This window comes from Canis lupus, chromosome 4 (assembly GCF_048164855.1).
Source record: "Canis lupus baileyi chromosome 4, mCanLup2.hap1, whole genome shotgun sequence".
In the NCBI taxonomy this organism is placed as follows: domain Eukaryota; kingdom Metazoa; phylum Chordata; class Mammalia; order Carnivora; family Canidae; genus Canis; species Canis lupus.
Window position 1 is genome coordinate 14,734,806 of NC_132841.1, and position 20,270 is coordinate 14,755,075.

The 20,270-nt window shown below is 41.2% G+C and overlaps 1 protein-coding gene across 1 annotated transcript in view; it reads left to right on the plus strand.

Annotated features, from left to right (window-relative positions):
* The window catches only part of ARID5B (AT-rich interaction domain 5B), a 178,514-nt gene that overhangs the window by 91,211 nt on the left and 67,033 nt on the right, over positions 1-20,270 (plus strand). The gene's annotated exons all lie outside the window — the stretch shown is intronic.

Genomic DNA, 20,270 nt, shown 5'->3' on the forward strand with positions numbered 1-20,270 from the left:
AGCGCTGTGTAGTGTCTAAACCTATGACATAAGCATAAATTGAATCATATTAATGGCAGGTGATTGAAAAGCTTCAGCCTTGACATCCTGCCTGAATCCTTCTATCTTGTCAGTAACAGTGCTCTTAGAGGCAGTGTGATCTTTTCGCAGCACAAGAGAATTGACTATTTTTAAAACTAAAGCAACGGACTCCCCATGAAAGCATTGTGAAGACTGGTTGTATTGCACATGCAATTAGGAAATGAGATTATAATAATAATGAGGGGAAAGTGACATTATGAATGACAATTTTTTATAAAAATCTTCACCCTGCATGTAATTCCTGCCCCCACTGTCCTGTTAGAACCTCCTAACGTGAGGCATTCTTCGGCTATCCCCACCTTGCTTTTACCTTTTTATAATTTGATTCCTCTTTTGTAAAACACATACCATCGTTCATATTGTTACTATTGTCTGTGCTGTAGAGAAAACAGACATGTGCAAACAGTTGGTCTATTTTTCCTGTTAGAACAATTAAGTGTCCACCAGTTTGTAATGCACAATGTTTCCCTTAACACCACACGGATTGATGTCGCGTGTGCGAAGTGTTGACAGCTAAATCCAAACAGAGGCGTGCACAGTACAGTCGATAAATGGATAACTTTAAGGTACTTGCTTTTGTCAGAGAGATGTAAGGTGGGCCCAATATATATAAATGAGATGAAATTACTGCTAAAATGTGGGTTGAACTAACTGGATTAAGATATAGTTGATTAAAAAATAATAAAAGATAGTTTATTTTAGTCTGAATTTTGAACTGCAAAGAGACATAAGTCATGCTTCTAAGTTCTTCGGAGTCAGAGAGTGTGTGTGTGTGTGTGTGTGTGTGTGTGTGTGTGTGTCGGGGGCAGGAGGGGGTTGCTCCTTGACTGAGGAATGGGATGGGGTTAAAGGAAGGATGTGGTATTCTCCTGAAAAGAGCAGAGATGAGATGGGGTGCCGTCTTGACGTTTGGTCCATGTTAGGAAACCATGAACCCTGACCCTTAGGGAGAAGATGGCAACATCGGTATTAAAACATGTCTTTTGCTGCAGTGCAGGGAGGATAGCACAGTTTAGGGGGAAAGTGCTAGGCTTACAGATCCGCTAGGTATTAATCCAGGCTCACCTGCCTGATTTGCTCTTCCTCCAGGCAAATGAGGTGAGGCGCCTCCCTCATCCCACCTTTCACACTGGGTGGTAATAGCTCATCACCAGGCTCAGACTAAGTCTGTATTCACTTGATTTAAAAAAAAAAAACAAAACAAAAACAAAACAGTCCTCATGATCAGTGAAGATTCTCTATTATTTCTAGGAGAATCTTAGGTCTTGGACAGCTTACAGTCATCCAAACCGATCTCGCTCTGTAAATAATAAAGGATCCATTTCTCTAAGGCTCTGGGACTCTTCCTAGAGCCTTCATGGAAAAGAAAAGTTTTCTACTTTTTACAATATGTTTTAAAGAAGCTTTTCTGACTCTGCCCTGAACTTTCCCTTTCTGTTTTCCTGTTGGGTGAAATAATGACATTTTAGACAAAAGAAGAAAAAGCCAAGGGAGGGAAGAAAACAAAAGAGGGGATGAAACCTTGACTTTTTATGAAGGAAAATTCAGGATGTGTAACATTATTTTGAAGCACAGAGGACGAGCTGGACTCTGCCTCTTCCCCTCTAAACATCACATGTTTTGCTGGAAATGAAAGGAAAGGCAGTTGTTTTGTTAAGGATCATGGGAATTTGTAAGTGAGTAAACATTTTTTTCCTTGCCAAAGTAGGTTTCATGGTCACAGTGGATTTTGATGATCAAATGGCCTTGTTCCTGGCCCCTGTCCACATTCAGCCTTGCGCTGCCTGCCTGCCTGCGGTGCCCACCGATCGCCCAGATGATAGCAAGGCAGATGTTTCTCTTTAACTGAAGCTGAGTGGGAAAGGAGTCAGGCTTCTTCTATACTGCAATTTATGCAGAAGTCCTTACCCTCCAGAGATCACTCTTGGGGGACTGCTTCGTCCTGGAAATTCTCTAGAGGTTCTGTTTATCATTAAAGAATGGTCTAACCAAGACCATGCTTGGTACCTTCTCTTTGTTGCATGTGCTGCCCAAGGAAGGACAGTGGAAGGTTGAAGTTCATCACACAGTGGGGTCAACTGAACCCAAATAAGCCTGCTGGTTGTGGTATATTGGATGTGCTCAGTAGTACATGTAATGATTCACATATGGTGTTGGCTTCCAGGACACTGGGACACAAAGAGGGCTGGGGAGCAGACCTTGGGCAGAGGTGTTGGAAGCTAGGGTACCATCTCTCTTAAGGGTTAATGACCAGAATTGTTATGTTGTTACTGTAAACTAATTTTCAGAGTCATGATATATGGAATGGGTCTGATTCGTGAATTTCTTTTCTATTTTTGGAACTTGGAAGGATACTTTAAAATAACTCTGGACTCCTTTTTGTAGCTTAGGGGACTCAATGGGTTATTAAAAACTATTTGGACTCATGGGTACAATAAACTCTTGTTCACTCCAGAAGAAAGGATTTGTGTCTATATTGGCTAATATTTCACCTAGCATTTCATTTAGAAAAGCAAGAAAGTTATATCCCATTACATTAGCAAGATCAACATATTCCTCTCTAGGGTGAAACAGATATTTTTATCAGTTCACACACACACACACACACACACACACACACACACACAATAGGAAAGAACCAGGTCATTGAAAAATCACAGGCAAAAGTGCTAGTTAGGGAAAGGGATGGGAGAATGAGGTTCAGAATAAGTATGTATTCACTTGATTTTTAAAATCCTCTTGATATCAAAGATACCCTCCAATCACCTTCATTGTATCCTGTCAAGGGAATTGGACTGATTAAAGTTCATTGGACTGCTGGAGAAGCTGTCTGGGGGTGCCGAGAGCCCACCACAGTGCCTGACACACAGTACACTCTTGTCCATTTATGCATTTCACCAATATCTATTATCTGTTCACACCTACTGTGTGCCCAGTATTGTTCTGGTCCCTGTGCACACAGTTGTGAACAAGACAGAAGAATTTATGCTCCTAGTAACCTTATAATGAGGGCTTTGGGGAGAGGCTTGGGAAAGTATGGGATAGCCATGGACCGTATGTCATGGATCTAGACCATACCTCATAGAGCTGTGGGGATTCAAGCACTTAGATGGTACATGGCACGTACTACTTAAGTACTTCTCATTAACTAAGTCTCCTTGTACCTCTTGCACCACCACCCAACACAGCCATAACCATGTATCGAGTCCATAGTAGTTCATCAAAAAACATTTACAGACTTATTTCATACCTATATAGACTCTTGGGGAAATGAGGTATCATTTACTACTAAAAATCATTCAACATCGGCTCATTCCAGAAATACTTGTTTGTTTGTCCTTCTGCATATTCCAGCCTCAGCTCAAATGTCTGCTCCCCAGAGAAGTCTTCTCTGACTTTCCCCTTTTTGCAAGTCTGGCTCCACCCCATCACCCAACATATAATTATCTTCCTGTAACTTATCACTATCTGAAATTAACTCTCTTATTTGTTTCTTTATATGTTTATAGTCTGTCTCCCCCATCCCCACCTGTGCTATAATGCAAGCTCTTTGAAAGCATGTTCACAACCGTGTATCCAGGGACCAGAACAAGACTGGGCACATAGAAGGTGTGTAATAAATATCAGTTAAAAGAGTGAATGGATACATGCATATCATGTGTCAATACCATTGCTCTTTGCCATTTTGCAGATAAGGACACTTAAGCAACAGCAAAGTTCCATGGCTATCAAGTGGCAAAACCAGGGTTTGAACCTAGACGGTCTGGCTCAGTATCCAGGCTCTTACCAGTTACACTAGATTGCCTTTCAGCTTGGACCAGGCTCAGAAAGATCTCTCCAGCTTCCTGAGATCTGGCTACCTAGAAACAGATAACTGATCACCAGCTCTCTAGATAATGAAGGCTCAGTGGGTTCTGTAGGATTTAGAGAGATCGATGTGGGGAAGGGAAAGATCATAATGATGCAAAATCTGAAAACCATTGGATGGGATCAGGAAACTTTGATAGCCAGGCACCGTCCTGGCTTGTCTGTATTACACCAGCCTCCCTGATTGAGCCTTTGCTGCCCTGTGGTCTCTTCCACACACCAGCCAGACGGATGCTTCCCATCTCAGAAACAAGCAGAAGCAGATAAAAATATAGAGCCCCGTAAGAGCTGCAGGTTGAAAGGAGCAGAGCGTAAACTGCCCCGTGTTCTCATGGGCTCTTTCTGAGGCATGGGGTTGCGACGCTGACAGGACTTTGATTGTACACCTCTCTCTAATTTTCTGCTTAGAACGCGTTGGCTTTCCCAACTTGGCATCCTCCCTTAATGAAAAAATTATAGGTCTAATTTCAAAAAATGAAATGTATGCAAGCTTTCCTGCTTCTGTCACTTCTTTATTCCTGTAGCACATAAATCATTTCCCTTTTTAAAATTAAATTTCGCTTGCCATGATTTGGTAATGGGTTTTCAAAGGAGGCAGAGCAGCCAGGCTCTTGGCACAGGCGCGGGCTCCGCTGCCTGCTCAGGAAATCTTCTCATTGCTGGCTGGCGAGGGCCTCGATTCCATCATCTGGGCTTTATGCTCCCTTTGGAAATTGCCTAGAAATTCTCTCCCTTAGAATCTCTTTTCTGAACGGCCTTTTTGGCTCTCCAGTTGCCATCATGGAGGACTGAAGAACAGATGGGATTTGGGCAGAAAAAGACTGGTACCTTCTAATGCTTCTGGGTGCTTACATTCATTCATTGAGCACCGGCTCTGTTTACGGCAGAACTCCAGGCATTGTTGGGATGTTGGTCTCTGCCGTCAAGATGCTTAAAAATCAACTTGGCCAAGATAAGACGTAGAGTAATGGGCCACTACAAATCTTATTGTGATTTTCTTAAGAATTCTGCGTCTTGGGATGCTTGGGTGGCTCAGTGGTTGAGCGTCTGCCTCTGGCCCTGGGTGTGATCCCGGGGTCCTGGGATGGAGTCCCGCATTGGGCTCCCCATCGGGAACCTGCTTCTCCCTCTGCCTACCTGTCTGCCTGTCTCTGTGGCTCTTATGAACAAATAAATAAAATCTTTAAAATAAAAAAGAATTCTGCATCTTATCATGAGCGGCCTGATAACATAGTTTCTGCAGGATCACAGATCTAGCATGTTGTCAAAGTTAGCAACCCCCACCCTGGTCCCCTGACCCTGGAGAACATACTTTTCCACCCCAAAGTGAGAGGGGCATGGGGCTAAGATTCAGGACTTATTTTGATGTTCAGAGGAGATAATATCTGCCAAGGTTTACAAATGGGAAAGCTTTGCCACATGGTGGACACCGCGAGGAAGTCCACTAAGGGCTAACTAGAGGAGGCCAAACTGTAGGCGCCCCTGGAGTTAAAGGATGTAAAAGAGGCCTCTGAGAGGAAGTGGATCTTCAACCGGACCTTGAGGGAGTCAACAAAAAGAAGGAAGTTATTTCAGGTGAGGAGGTGGAAAATACTCCAGACTTTGAAGCTCAAAGAAAGGTTGTTTCCTCTGCCATTTTTAGCTGTCAACATAGACATTTAAAACACACGCACATGCACACACGCATACACACAACACAACAAAACAAAACAAAACAGCCTCTGCAAGCAAAACTTTTTTCTTCCTAGAAGATGTCACCTTCCCCTGAGGGAGCCAGGTGCCCCTGAGTCCTTCTCCCAGAGGCCCCGTTGTGGTTAGAACCCAGGGGAAGCCTCTTGGAGGAAAAATCAACTTGTCTCTTATTAAATTGGAAATTTCCCCTTGGGCCTATAAGAAGGAAAGGGAGGGATGCATCAACTTTGCAGTGGAGGGTAAAGGAGTGGAGTGCCTCGTTGTTTTCCTGGGTGTTTAAGGGGAGGCTTCTAGGTTGAAATTGTAGCTTCTGAGGAATCATCTAGAACACTGTTCACTCTGTGTCCTCCTTCTGTGCTCCTCAGTACTTTTCCAAAGTTGCTTTTTTTTTTTTTTTTTCCGCTTGGTATTAAAGTTAATGGATTCTATTGCATTTCTCTTCCCTAGACTCTAAGCTTCTACAGGGGGTAAGAATCATGCCTGACTCACCTCTGCATCTTCCACATATGTTTGTGGAAATAATATAAAAACCCTGCTAAATTACAGAAGGCTTCAAATCATCATTTTATCTCCTTTCTTAGAGTCAAGTATTTCTTGACCTCAATCTTTAAGGTTTAGCTCATTGCCAGTTGATTTAATTCTCCAGGGAAGGTATCTAACTCAAAGGAAATTTTTCTCAACATTTATTCACCTCTTCAAACCAGAGGAAAGTTCTTCATAAACTGGTCAAGATCTTCGGTTGAGATTATTAGTTTGTTAGGATGTTTAATAGATCCTGGGATCTGCACAGGCTAGAAAGGTGTTCTCTGAGGAAGTCAAGCAGCATCCGTAAGTCGAGGCAAGTGGTAGCCTGTATCCAGAAGTCACCACACTGATTGATCTTAATAGTCTGTAACCTACAGATTTCTGAATTCAGTGTGAAAACCAAGGAACGGTGTCAGTCATTAGCATATAGGACATTGACAAGTTCCAAGGAAACGTGGACTATATGGATCTGGAAATAATAGAGATCACAGTTCAGGCTGGAATCGTTCGGAAAGTGTTGAGAAAAAAAGGACTTAGCCAGTTTAATGTTCATTATTAGGAAGATTACTTGCTGGGTGGCACTTACACCTGAAGGATACTTTGTGGAGCATTGACTTGCTCCGTGGTATTTGTAGATGAGGATGAGGCCTTCTGTCTCTCAGGAGAGCTCCATGGAGGAGAGCTCCGCCTTTGGCCGAGGCAACTTCACAACACACAGAGTTGAACAGGTCACGCTTTCTTCGTCACAGCTCCAGACATGAACATTAGGTCTTTAAAATAATAGATAAGCTATTTTAACAAAGATACCACACACGGGGTGCCTGGGTGGCTCAGTCAGTGAAGCGTCTGCCTTCAGCTCAGGTCATGATCCCGGGGTCCTAAGATCGAGAGCCACGTCGGGCTCCCTGCTCCATGGGAGGTCTGCTTCTCTCTCTCTCCTCACCCCCTGCTTGTGCTCTCTTTCGATATCTCCTTCTCAGATAAAACCTTAAAAAAAAAAAAAAAAAAGATGCTACACACAGTGCCAGAAACTATACTGCCCCGTCCCCAGCACAGACACCTTCCAAAAGTGAAAGGATGTTGGTAAAAGTGTGTTCTTCTGAGGTTTGTCTTTATCACCATCCAGATGACAGGTCCCATTCTATTGAGAATTCGTTCTATACCATAGTTGTTGAAAGAAAGGCAATCGGAATGTGTCAGGACTAGATCAAAGGGGACAATTGGGAGCCCTCATGAAGTGGTCTTGCTGACCATTGGTACCCTTGTCATGGGCCAGGGCTGGGATGAGAAGTGGCCTCTGAAAGCAGAGAGACTGTGGCTTCTCTGCTCCCAACCCCGGTAGCTACTCAGCCCACCCTCAGCCTGGCCATGAACAACTCAGGAGAGGAATGTCCATCACGTGGATGAGTGTCCCTCCTACTTTTCAAATGGTCTTTACCCCGTCTTCAATGCCTTGCCCCAGAACTACCTTGTATAACCTCCAGGACCAGCGTCCATGACCCTACTGGGCAGTTGAAGAACTGATTTGGGAAAGTCAGTAGCTAAACGTGAATGCAGTGGTGATAAGACCACAATGGGCTTGGACACCCCCTTCTCAGTCTGCGCTCTTGAGGCCGTTACCCCGAATGGGGCCCAGTCCTGAAGGGCATGGCCTCACAGCTGCGAGGTGTGTGCAACAAACCCTCATCAACCAGGATCTTCAGTCAACCAGATGCTACCTATTTCTCTTCCCCTTTGTACAATGTGTCAAGGAGGGAAAAAATAAAAAACAGCTCTTATGTTTTTCAAAATATTTTTCTCATTATCAAATTATTGCCATTATATAAAGGATAATAATAATAATAATAATAATAATAATAATAATAATTAATAATAGTTGCCACTCTTCTGTGAGCATGTGTACCATATGTTGGGCCTTATGCTAAGTCCTTTACGCACATGATCTCACTTACTCCTTAAAGTGCCCCTGGAAGGAATCTCATATTAACCATCACTTCACAGGGAAGGAAGCAGAAGCTAAGAAAGGTCACATCAGCCCAAAGTCACACGGCCCATAAGTGGTCAGGCTGGATTCCAGATCAGGTCTGTCTAGCTTCAAAGCTGGTATGCTTATCCACTCTTTGATATTGCCTCCCTAACTATCGTCAGTAATCTCATCAGAGTTTATCAATTCCTTCCAGACTTTTTCCAAAGTGTTTTTATTTACTGGAGAACATTTTATATATGCAATTGTTACATCTTAAAATTTTAGTCATTAAAAAATAAACACTCCCCTATATTATTATGGACAGTTTTACAAGCACCATGTTAACGGTTACATAATACTGCACCAAATGACTTTATCAGAGTTTACATAATCCTTTTCTATTAGAAGTTTGTTTTCGTTTCTTCTAGGGTTTTTAGTGTTGTTGCTTTAATGTATAATGTATAATTAACACTGTAATGAACATCTTTATATATAAAACCATCAGCATTTTGATGGTTTCTTTGGGATAAATTCCAAGAATCTCTTATTGCCAAAATTATTTTCCTTCTGAGCAATAGCAGAGCCGTGGGCAAAGCAGAGCCAGCTCTGCGCTTACTCAATTGGCCCTTTCTACTGGATCTTCTTCAGCTACCGCTGAGGACGCTGAGAACCCAGTGTTCAGAATGAAAATCCAGAGTTTCTGTGTGGCTCTAAAGCACAACAGGAAAGAATCTCTTCAATGAATACTTGGGGGGGGGGGAGGCTTAGGCAAGAAAGTGAGCTCAGGCAAAGATTTTCAGTCTCCTGAAAAATTCACTAAAACTTTGATTTTTAGCCTCTGACCTCCTGAATTTGAATGGCCAACATCCTGTCACTGGTATATTAATCTTACTTGATGCACACTGAAGATTGAGACTTGATGCTATAGGGACACCTAGAGTTGTAGCTGGTGGTAGGGGTGATGGGGAATGGAAGTTGGCAGTGTAATGACTACCGCCAGCCAGCTCCTCCTTGCTTCATTGCTTCCACCCAGGTGTGATGCTGGGACAGCTGAACCATGATTGTGCTGATGTGCTAGAGTGTGGTGACAAGTAGCAACAGAAGGTAGGGTATGTTCCCTGGGCAGTCACAGGTCCAGGTAAAAGGCCTCGCCTTAAGTAAAAGTGCAGAGCCCTGTGGCTCAGTCAGTTAGTATGTGGTTCTTAATCCCCACTCAGGTCTCCATCTCAGTCAGGGTGGTGAGTTTGAGCCCCACATTAGGGTCCATGCTGAGTGTGGAGCCTACTTAAGGAAAAAAATGTGCAGAGCTATGATTTTAGAAGCATACACTCTAGTGCTATTAATTACCCAGAAATTGAGAAAAAACACAATGTACCAGAAAGGACACTTGACTGGGAGTCAGGAGAACTGGGTTCAGAATCTGACCCTCTTACCAAATAGGGAGCTTCAGCAGCTCAGTTAACTCCAAGTTTCCAGTGTTACACATAAAATGGAAGATTGGACTAGATTTCTGAGCTTTTTTGAATCTTAGCCCGATTTGAGAATGTGAAGAAAGCTACTGAATCTTCTTCTTATGAAAATGTGCATCATTGTCATCATTATCATCATGGTTTTGAACAATGTTAGCAAAAATGAACATATCAAACAAATACAGGAAATCCGCATATATTTTTCAAGACTTGTCCACTCTGTACAGTCTTAGCTTATGAACTTTTACACCAGGTGATCTTTCAGTTCCCTTTCTGTTCTCACATACTTGCACTCTGTCTACAAAAATAATGGTTTGTAACAATTCTCTGTCAACTTTATATATGGTTAAGTAGGACAACTCATTTCCTGAGAATTCTGGTTAATTAAAAAATAAAATAACCAACTTGTACCTTTTATTGAGAGCATACTATGTGTCAGGCACCATGTTAGGTGCCTAACCATAGTCTGTGTCCCTAAATGCTATCTATTTAATGAATCCTTATATTTTATATGATTAATCACTTCAATGGAAAGTTTAGGGAAGCCAGCTTCCACACGTACCAAGCACTTAGTACATACATCAACTCCTTAAATTCTCACAATACTTTGAGGTAGGTAGTGTCCCTGTTTTGCAGATGAAAAAAATTGAGCTTCAGAGCCATTTAAGAGGAAGTCATCCAACAATAGTCAGGTGGTGGAGCTGGGATTCAAACCCAGCTCTGTACTTTACAGCCAGTGCTCTTCTGGGGTGTTCAGTGTGGCTCTTTGTAGTAAACTGTCAGCCCCACTGATTCACGTAAATAACAATTGCAAGAGTCCAACCTGTGCTCAAAAAAGAAAAAAAAGTCCCCGTGGAAGTAGCTGAGTACATTCTTTACATTCACCTGCACAGTGTGTGTTTCCCTGCCCCCTGGACAGTCGCCTTGGGATGATTCCTGTGAGTTTAAGCACGGTCGGTCCCTTCGGCCTTCCCTGACACAGACTGAGCACCTGCTGTAGGTGAGGTGTGACATGGGAAGCCCGGGGAGTAGGTTTGGCTTGTGCCCATTGTGGGCAGCAAGCCCAGGGTTCCCTCAGCGCGCACGGGGTCCCTTCTTACACTGGGCTAAATAGGGCAAACCCTGACCCCTGGGTCACATCTGGCCCATCGCCGTCTTCAAGAGTTTTATTGGAGCCCTGCCAGTCTACACTCATACACTCCTGTCCGATCCACGACTGTTCTTGGGCCTCAACAGCAAAGTCGAGTATGCCCTGCAAGGCTGGAAATATTTCCACTCTGACCCTGTACAGAAAAGTTTCCTGACCCTGATATAGACCAAACGTGGAGGTGCTATGTGTCATCAGATCAAAGACCACATCATTCATAGTACACGTCATTTTCATGTGCATCACTAAGAAACAAAAAAAAAAAAAATTGTGATTTTCAGATGCCGCCAACTGGGAGACCACCGATCCTGGGGACCTCAAAGTGTGATAAGAATTATGTACCTTACAATGGAAATTTGGTACTTTCCAGAGAGATATTTTAGAGACGTTTTTAAAAAATGTAAATATGGATTGTCATGAAGACTATTTTCCCTTGCCCATAAATCAACCAGGCTGTTGACTCCCCATGAAACCTATAATAACAGACCATGTGATGGGACCCAGTGAATCAGAAAAGTGCTGGCTTTCTGGCATCTGTCTTGCCAAAGACTGTTGCTATTAATGAGTAGAAGAAATATTTTGGCTTTGTTCTCTGATACTATTTTCAACTCCCGTTAGTATAAATATTTAGGGTGTCTCAGCACAGTGGCTTGTGTGGCAGTAAAATTGTTAGTTCTTTTATCTTGGGGCTGGAATATTTGAACAGTATGCTTGCTCTTAAAATGTGTTATGAGGCTGCATACGAAGGCTTTGTAGTAGTTTGGAATGGGAAGCTTCTCAGATGCTGCTTATGGTCAGATTCTTAGCAGTCTGAAAAATATGCTAATTACACAGAAGGCTCTGAGCTAAGAGTGAACTCAATATTACGATTTTAAACTTCCTCAAAACAAAAACAGGACACCACTTTAGGCGAGGTAGCGATTAATGGCATAAACGATGTGTGCCTTGCGTGGGTTCACAAATCTATCGCCATGTGGACACGCATTTGTAGACACACAGAAACTGCCCAGAGAGCATCGCTATTTGCGAATATAAGTCATGGTATTATGTTTTGTTTTTCCTTCAAAAATAGAAATTTAGGAATTCTGAGTCAGACCACTTATTATTTGGCTAATTCAGCCACAGAGTAAATTATTAATGACCCCCAGATGTTGTTTATAGTGATTGGATATTTTCAGTTGTGAAGTAATATTTTCTTGTGTGTGTATGTGTGTGTGTGTGTGTGTGCAAGTGATATTTCTTAATATGCTCTATGGCATCTAAATAAAAGTTTGATGGCAGAACAGTTTGCATGTCCAATGTAATTGCTTCTAAGTGAGTTCTTCATTCTTCACATTTTTAGCTCTAATTGCTTTTTTTCCCATATGTCTAAAAATAAATATTTGCAAGTTTTGCGTTCTGCTACTCATTGTAATACATAAAATATTTGTACACTGAGCAAAATTCACTGATAATGTTCGCAATGGGCTATTTAGAGAAAGTAAGGTTTGTGTGGTAAGAGGAGATAAAATACGTTTTTATTAGTATAAATGCCAAAGAAAGCCATTTATCATATTTTGAAAGAATATTTTTAAAGGAGTGGCCAGATATTTGACCTCTGGGACTATTTAAATAGATTCAGTTGGAAAAAGCTATCCAGAGTCAAAAATAGTCTGTTTTGCTATATAATGGATATTATAAATGATCTTTGGAAGGTGGCAATTAATTTTTGATTATCAGGGGCAGGGTCCCCACTCTGTAGATTGTCCAAGTCCCTGACTTCCTGGGCAGACCTCCTCTGCCTTCATTTGAGTTCATTCCAACTCATTAGCACCTCCACCCGAAGGTTGGCAGAGAAAAGGAGAGGAAGAAAAAATGAAATCACTTCTGCTGCTCTTAATGGCCTTTGGAAAGAATGGATCATGAATGAAATAGAAACTAGTGGGAAAAATAAGCTATTGGATTTTCAGGGTTTTCTCTTATCCTTGCCTTCCTTCGTTGACACAAATAATCAATAGTTGGCTTAAAGACTTTTAAATGAACTGTACATTGGAAGGCTTTGCAGTTATAATAGCAATATTATTCCCTTTACGCTCCCAAAGACTGGGTGAATTCCAGAGAGGTAAATATTGCCCAGTCTCCGTGTTGGCATGTTTCTGAGCTTGGTGCCTTTTGTTCTGTTGTTGTTGTTGTTGTTGTTTTTTCAACAAAAACAAAACCAAAAACCCCTGCTCCCAGTCGGTCTTTTAGTGCACAGAATTCCCCTCCCTCTGTCCCCGTATTAAATTTAGTAATTATTTGTGTGTGTTCAGATATAAACATCTGCTTGGCCGCCATACCCTGTGATCATGTCTCTGATACTGACCTGGTGATACTTTGCGTTAATGAAAGTTGGCAGGTTTGGTCTTTCTCATCATATTTGCTTCTTAATGTGTTGTTGTATTTACAGTTCCCCCAGAACAACTTATGACAAAGGTTTGCTTTTATCATAACAGCTGCCAGATTTATACCACATCTCAAGGTTCTATTAGACGTGACAATAAAGCAATTCTTCAGTGTTTGCATTACTTAGGCATCTTTTTGGTATATATTCTTGAAGTTATTATCCTGGCTACATGCATCTCCAATTTCAGTCCCTCTCTTGGACCACCATGCAGCCCCGGAGCTTGTGAGCTTTGTCTTGGAAGCTCCTTCCATCAATCAGAATACCAAATTTACATTGTTAGGTTCCCTGGAGGTGTTAGAGCTCTGGATTCAGCAATTATTGTGAATAAGAACCTTGCAGCCAGGGTGAGTGCCAACATTCCAAGTGCTAGCACAATGGAAAAGAGAAGTGGTTTATGTTAGAATATGGTCACATTCTTCTGATTAAACCCACTCAAAAAAGACAACATTGTAATATTTTCCAATGACTGTTTATCATGAATTACGTCAGCCTTCGTTTAAATTGCTATTATTTCTCCTTAATGTTTCTTGGTGTCTGCATAATTTACGGCTCTGGCAGCCTCGGGACTATGAAATAACCTTTCACAACCAACACACAATAGTAAAGAACATGGCGTTTTTGTTGTTAATTATTATAGGACTCCTTTAACTTTTACAAAGTGACATAAAATATTGTTGAGGTATTTATGGCTCGAGCTACTTTTACATGGATCTATTTTGCTTCTGGCTAGTTCTTAAGTAAAGCAATCATTTGTGGTTATTAGGCCGCCGGAGATATTATGTCAGAACTGGTTTAAGAGTATTATTATGTATCACATGTCATACACTACATGTCAGCACTTGAGGCTGTCTTTCAATAAAAACAAATGTAATTTTAGTTTGTGCTCTTTTAGGGATCGGTGATTTGTAAGCTAACCTGAGTTCATTTGAAGGTGTCCCAACCGTTCAGGAGGGAGCCCGTCTCGGCCTTCCATCATACCCTGTTAGGCCCTTTCCTGTGGATTTAGGGCCTTTCCAAAACAAACTTTGGCAAAGGTTTAATTCAGAGTGAAGATTTGCTTCTGGAGAGCAGCAGAATTAGCAAGGACTAGTTCAGTGCCCATGGCTGAGCTGGTTGTGATTCCCCCATGCGGTGGTTCTTCTCATAGATTTCCTAAGCCCTGGGTCTTCCAGTTACGGCCTTCCAAGGAAGGGAGGAGAGTAGAGTCCCAGCCCATAGATGACCCTCCTTCCCTCATTCACAGGGGCTACCCCCAACATCCTGGAGATGAAGTCTTGGGTGCAGGGTGGTAGAAACAAAAAGGATGGGAACTCGTCTGCATTTCCACAAAGCTCCACTTCCAAGCAAACTTTGAATTAATATGTCACTCCCCTGGGTTCCAAATACTGTGCATATTTTCCAGTCCTTGCTTATTTAAAGCAAGAAAGGAAGGGCGTGCCAGAAAGTTTTACAAAGAATGAAAACACATTAGTGACTCATGTGAACAATTACTGATTTTCTTAACATATAATTTCTTAATTACTGTCAACCAAAATAATTTGCATGATAATATTTTCCCCTTCCCACCCCCATCTGTGTTTAAAGAGCCATAAAATAGTGATCAAAGAGCCTGTTTGATCAATAGTAGGGAAACTTAACTCCTTAATGCTTGGTGGATTGATGGGATTCTGACATTGGATATTCTTTAGAATAATCACCTCCAACACAATGGGCAAAATGAGCTTTCCAGTAAAACAAACAGCTTTGAAAAGAGCTCGGGGGCATTTTCTTTAGCTTGAATTCAAGGAGGAAATTGTGACTTTTATGAAACTTGCATAAATTTACATGTATCCTGTCAGAGTTTTAAAATTAGACAACATGCCTGAATGCCCTGGAAATGAGTCTGCCATCCAGATTTAGAGTGCTTTTAGCTTTTTTAATTAAAGACATTTCACAAGCCAACCCCAGAGAAGAAGAGAATTAAGCATTACATAAGAATGTAGCAAAGTTTGAGATTTAATGAGTGAATATTACAAATTTATAAAGGAGATAAAAGGTGTGAAAGGAGCAGTTATTGGGAGTTTTCTGCCTTTTTTTTTTTTTTTTTTTTTTTTTAATATATAAAAACTGGAAGAAGTGAAAAGGCCAGGCTGCCATTTGCTGTAGCCCTCGTTCTGGAACTGGTTCAAAGCTCGCAGAACTGACTGTGGGCTGTGAGGCTTGTTAATGAGCACTTGTGGCAGTGAACTGGGATCATGGGCTTGTCACATGAATATAGATACACATATATATATAACTCAGAAGATAGAAGACAAGAATTGTGGCTGCCGTGTGGTTGTGAGAAGCTCAAAACAATGAAAATCACCCTAAAAGCTGCATTTTTAAAAACTCCGTGCCGAACCCTACAAATGCTCATTTCAAATTCTTTAATAACTGCTCAGGGTGAAATATAGTTATTGAAAATTGTTTTGAGCTACATATGTTATATCATTTAAAAAACTTAGACTAAATACTGTCAGCCCATGTTTGCTTTCCTAGCATGTTCTTCATTTATTGAGAAATTCAGAATGTAAAACATCTGGGAATAAGCTGCTGTGTGCAAAGTCATCTTTAAAATGTGTATATTTCAGAACTTCTTTTGTGTATTTATTTAGAAATATGGGAAAATTCTGTAAACATGTTCTGGAATATATGTAGCATTTGAATATGAAAGAGAAAGTTGGCATAACTGAAAACCCAAATTTCATTTTCTATAAATATTACTCTGTTGGAGGAATGGGTTTCTGAAATTAGAAAATTCAGATTATGGTTAGCGATATTTACAGGGAAGTGTCTCTCTTTGCCCTGGACTGAATGTGTGAACCAGAAATGTCCATTCTGGCTCCTTCTGGGGTGTGATGTGATGTTTATGTCTAAATAAAGGAGTTAATTTATTTCAGCATTTCAAGGCCCTCGATGGAGCTGTACAAACCTGGTGGTGTAGATATAATAGAGTCCGACCAGAAGCGCTGCTCTGCTGGGGTGTTAATAGCTCCCTGGTTTTGTTCGACAATTAGTCCATATATTTTATAGCTGGGCCTTTAAGAAACTGGCTCCATCAGCACAATCACAGTAATTGGAAGATGACACAACATAGAGAGGAGTCAGGAAGGGAAGTTATTAATGATTTGTAATTTTCTCCTTTTGGGAAAAGTAGAAATAAGACCCAATATCACATAGTTCTTTTCAATTCTTGTAAATTTCACATTCTCTAATCACTCTGGTAGCTCTGAAGCCCCAGGGCCATTCCCTCTGCCCCGGGCTCTTTAGTCCTCTTCTTTTTTTTTCTTTTTTCTTTCTTTCTTTCTTTCTTTCTTTCTTTCTTTCTTTCTTTCTTTCTTTCTTTCTTTCTTTCTTTCTTTTTTCTTTCTTTCTTTCTTTCTCTTTCTTTCTTTCTTCTTTTTTTCTGAGATGGAATTCATGCTTTATGATATGAGCAGAGCTTATGTAATTAAGTTGGTTGGTGTAGTCCTGTGGATTGGACTAGATGAGCTCTAACCTCCTCTGAACACCACTTTCTTGGGTTTCTAAAACCCATTTTGGGGATGAGATTCTCCAGACTGCGTACAGGACTCCAGCTAAGGGGCACTCCAGCTTCATTTGAACTCACTGGGGCCTGGGGTCCTTTGAAAACCTTCCTGCTTTCCCCTATGCCTCTCAGCCACTGCGATCCAAAGCCATTTTCTGGCTTTGTCTCTGGACTTGATATGATTTGAGGGTCACTGTCAAAGGAGTGTTAAAATCAACGTGTTTTCTCTGGACAACAACTCCCAGGGTCTTATAAAGAACCAAAATGAGGGGATCCCTGGGTGGCTCAGCGGTTTAGCACCTGCCTTTGGCCCAGGGCACGATCCTGGAGTCCCGGGATCGAGTCCCGTGTCGGGCTCCTGGCATGGAGCCTGCTTCTCCCTCCTTCTGTGTCTCTGCCTCTCTCCCTGTCTATCACAAATAAGTAAATAAACAAATCTTTAAAAAAAAAAAAAAAGAAAAAAAAGAACCAAAATGACAGAAAGGAACTGGGAGCATGCTTTCCAGCAAGGAAATATGACTTAAAATTTAAACAAAAAACAAAAACAAACAAACAAAGATCCACAGAGATCTCCTGTAACTGGAGTACAAGGTTAAATTTGTTCATTGACCAGAGTAGCAGAACCCATTGAGCCAGTGTCAAGAACCATCTCTTCTCTTGAGAGTTTAGATGAGGTCTCTAGATCAAGGAAAATACTGGGACTAAGCCAAAGAGACATGCCTCTGTGCTTATCTCTTTCTTCTGCCTTGACTTCCGAGACACTGGGTCAAGTCTCCCACTCTTTCCCTAGCACCTAGCAGCTATGGCAGAACCATGTGATCGTGGATGATTCAGCAAAGACTTGTTTTGAGGATTTTAGCACGTTGCTATGGATAACTCTTTTATCTGTTCATTAAAGTAACACTGTTCTTTGGACATGCTTTGCTAGTAGAGTCAAATGTTTGAAAGTAACAAGATACTTATTAGAATATTCATCAGTTCAGACTGTCCAAGGGTTTGCTCCTTAAATTTCAGTGAGGAACCTCTTCCCACAGTGTCTCCTTCGGCCATCATTCATAGTATACAGTTGACAACCCTGAAATAACTATCACTGCCCTCCGAGTTCCATGAGTACATAATAACATAGAGTCCTTTTCAGTCTCTTCACACCCAACATGACCAAACGGCATATTTATACAGATGTGGGCAGGTCATTGCCACATTTCGAGGCATATTCTTATACCAGAAGAATGAAATATTGAAGTGCTGCAGGGCTTGGTCAGTTTAACTTTGTTTTAGAGGGAGAAGAAGCTATACCATCACATCAGAAACAATGGACTCTTGTCCAGGAAAGGGGGGAAAAAAAGAAACAAAGGATAGGATAGCTGTGACTCTAAAAATAGAGACAGATAGTGAGATGTCACAGTAATCAAGAGAAGGGAAGCCTTACTTACAATATTAACAAGAATGGTACTTTTGGACAAAGTCAAGAAGGATATTTCTGATCTGCCAGTCAAGCCACAAATATTTATTGAGTGATAGCTGTTCTGCCTTGAACTATGCCCCAGGCATAGTGGGGAAACACAGCCTTGTTGGGAGAGTTAGTAAATAGACTTGAACCAATTCATAAAACAAATTGTGAATAGAAGAATAGGAGCTAGCTGTGTTATGAAGACTATGTGTAATTGAAAAAAGTTAATAATTATGGCCAGGGTGGTCAGGATAGCTTCCTGGATGGTCTTTAACTTGGAGGAGGATAGAAAAGACTTGGGTATGTCCATACTGTGTGGCACACTCATGCTGTTTGAACCTGATGAGACTTTATGTCCCACTTCTAAGGGCTGACATTCAGAGCAGCGCATTTTACAGCCTACTGGATATGATGGAGTTTTGGGTGAAATAGCTACAGAGCACATAGCCACTAATCCATGGAGACGCAGCCTTTCTCTGGAGGTTATGAAGGTTTTATGGGTGATTTTTCACACCAGTGCCTCACCTTCCTCCATCCCAAATGATCACAGTAGCATTTAGCTGGTAAACTATGATTCTTCTTGTTCCTCCCAGAGTCCTTTGAGTGGATGGAGGAAAATAACATGAGCCCATTATCACAGATGCAGAAACAGTGTTACTGGGACTCGTCACATAAACGTGTTAGTGGAGGAGTCTGGAATAAACCTGATTCAAGTTACTGTTGCTGCTTTCATGTTCTAGTGATGAGATGCTGAGTTAGAGGCTTCCTGTGGCCTGAGAAGTGAAGCCACCATTTCACCATCACTGCTGTCTGCCCACCTCTGGGTAATAGATAATAGGTATTGAGGAAATTTACTCCCAACTTGCATAATGTTTGGTCTGCTTTCTTCTTTATTCTGCTGTTGTTAGTTGTTTTAATTAACTTGAAAGAGCTTTCTTCATCTTGAATACAAGAATGACAATACCTGTTTCCCATGGTTTTCATAAGGATTGGCCAACATCTAGGAAATGTTTAGCACAGTGCTCCTGCTACTATAATAGCAATAGTGGTTATGATCAAGGCCACATAGAGATGGAGCTGGTGGTGTACTCTCTGCTGCTTCACTCCTTTTATATCTTGGATAAAGATAAGAGACAGCATCCTCAGCAATATCCACACAAAGACATGGTGGATGTTGATTTATGTGCCTGCCCCCTCTACATAAGCAGTTTCACATTCGAGCCTCAGGTTTCTTAGCTTTAAAATGAACAAGACAATCCCCTCAACACAGGGTTCCTTATTCATCCATCTATTTTCCTTTCTGTTGAAGCCACCATTCCTATGTTTAGGGAAAACTTATTATGTATCAGACATTGCATTAGGACCCCGATTCAACCTTAGTGAATTAAATAGGCATAAGTACCTTGTCCTCATGAAGTCTAGAGTCTAGGAATGTGACTAGTAAGCAAGGAGATACATATATACAAAAATGTGTATGTATGTGTTTATATAATCACACACACAAGGAATTACAGGCCATGATAAGAGCAATAAACTCCAAAAGACTGCTATCTGTATTAAATGAAATACTGTATGTGAAAATGCATCAAAGGCTATAAAGTGTAGACCTTCAGAGACTCTTAATTTTGACTAACATAACACCTGCTGGCTTTGGCAGCCAGTGGCTACTGCAGAGCTTAGTGCGTGAGGTTTAGTAGTGACACCACCACTGCTTTTTCTTTGAGGCTTATTTCAGAAAGGAGAGTGGAAGGGAACCTTTCTGTTGAGTTTATAATAGCAATTATGAGCTGATAAGGGTAGACCATTCATCAAACGATCATACCTCCGGACTTTATCTCTTTGGGTCAAATGTTTCCTGATTGATATTGACTACCATATCTTAAGCAGCTTTGAACAGATAAGAAGCTAGAAAAGAAATTCCTTTGAAGGAGATTTGACAAAATTATGTTTTCTGATTTTTTTTCTTTTAGAAGAGAGATTAACCTCTCATTGTTCTTCTAAAGGGTACAAAAGCTACCAAACCATTGAATTGAAGAAAATCTAGAAAAGTTTTCATGGGTAGATATTGACTTGAGTTCCCACTAAATACAAATGATCATCT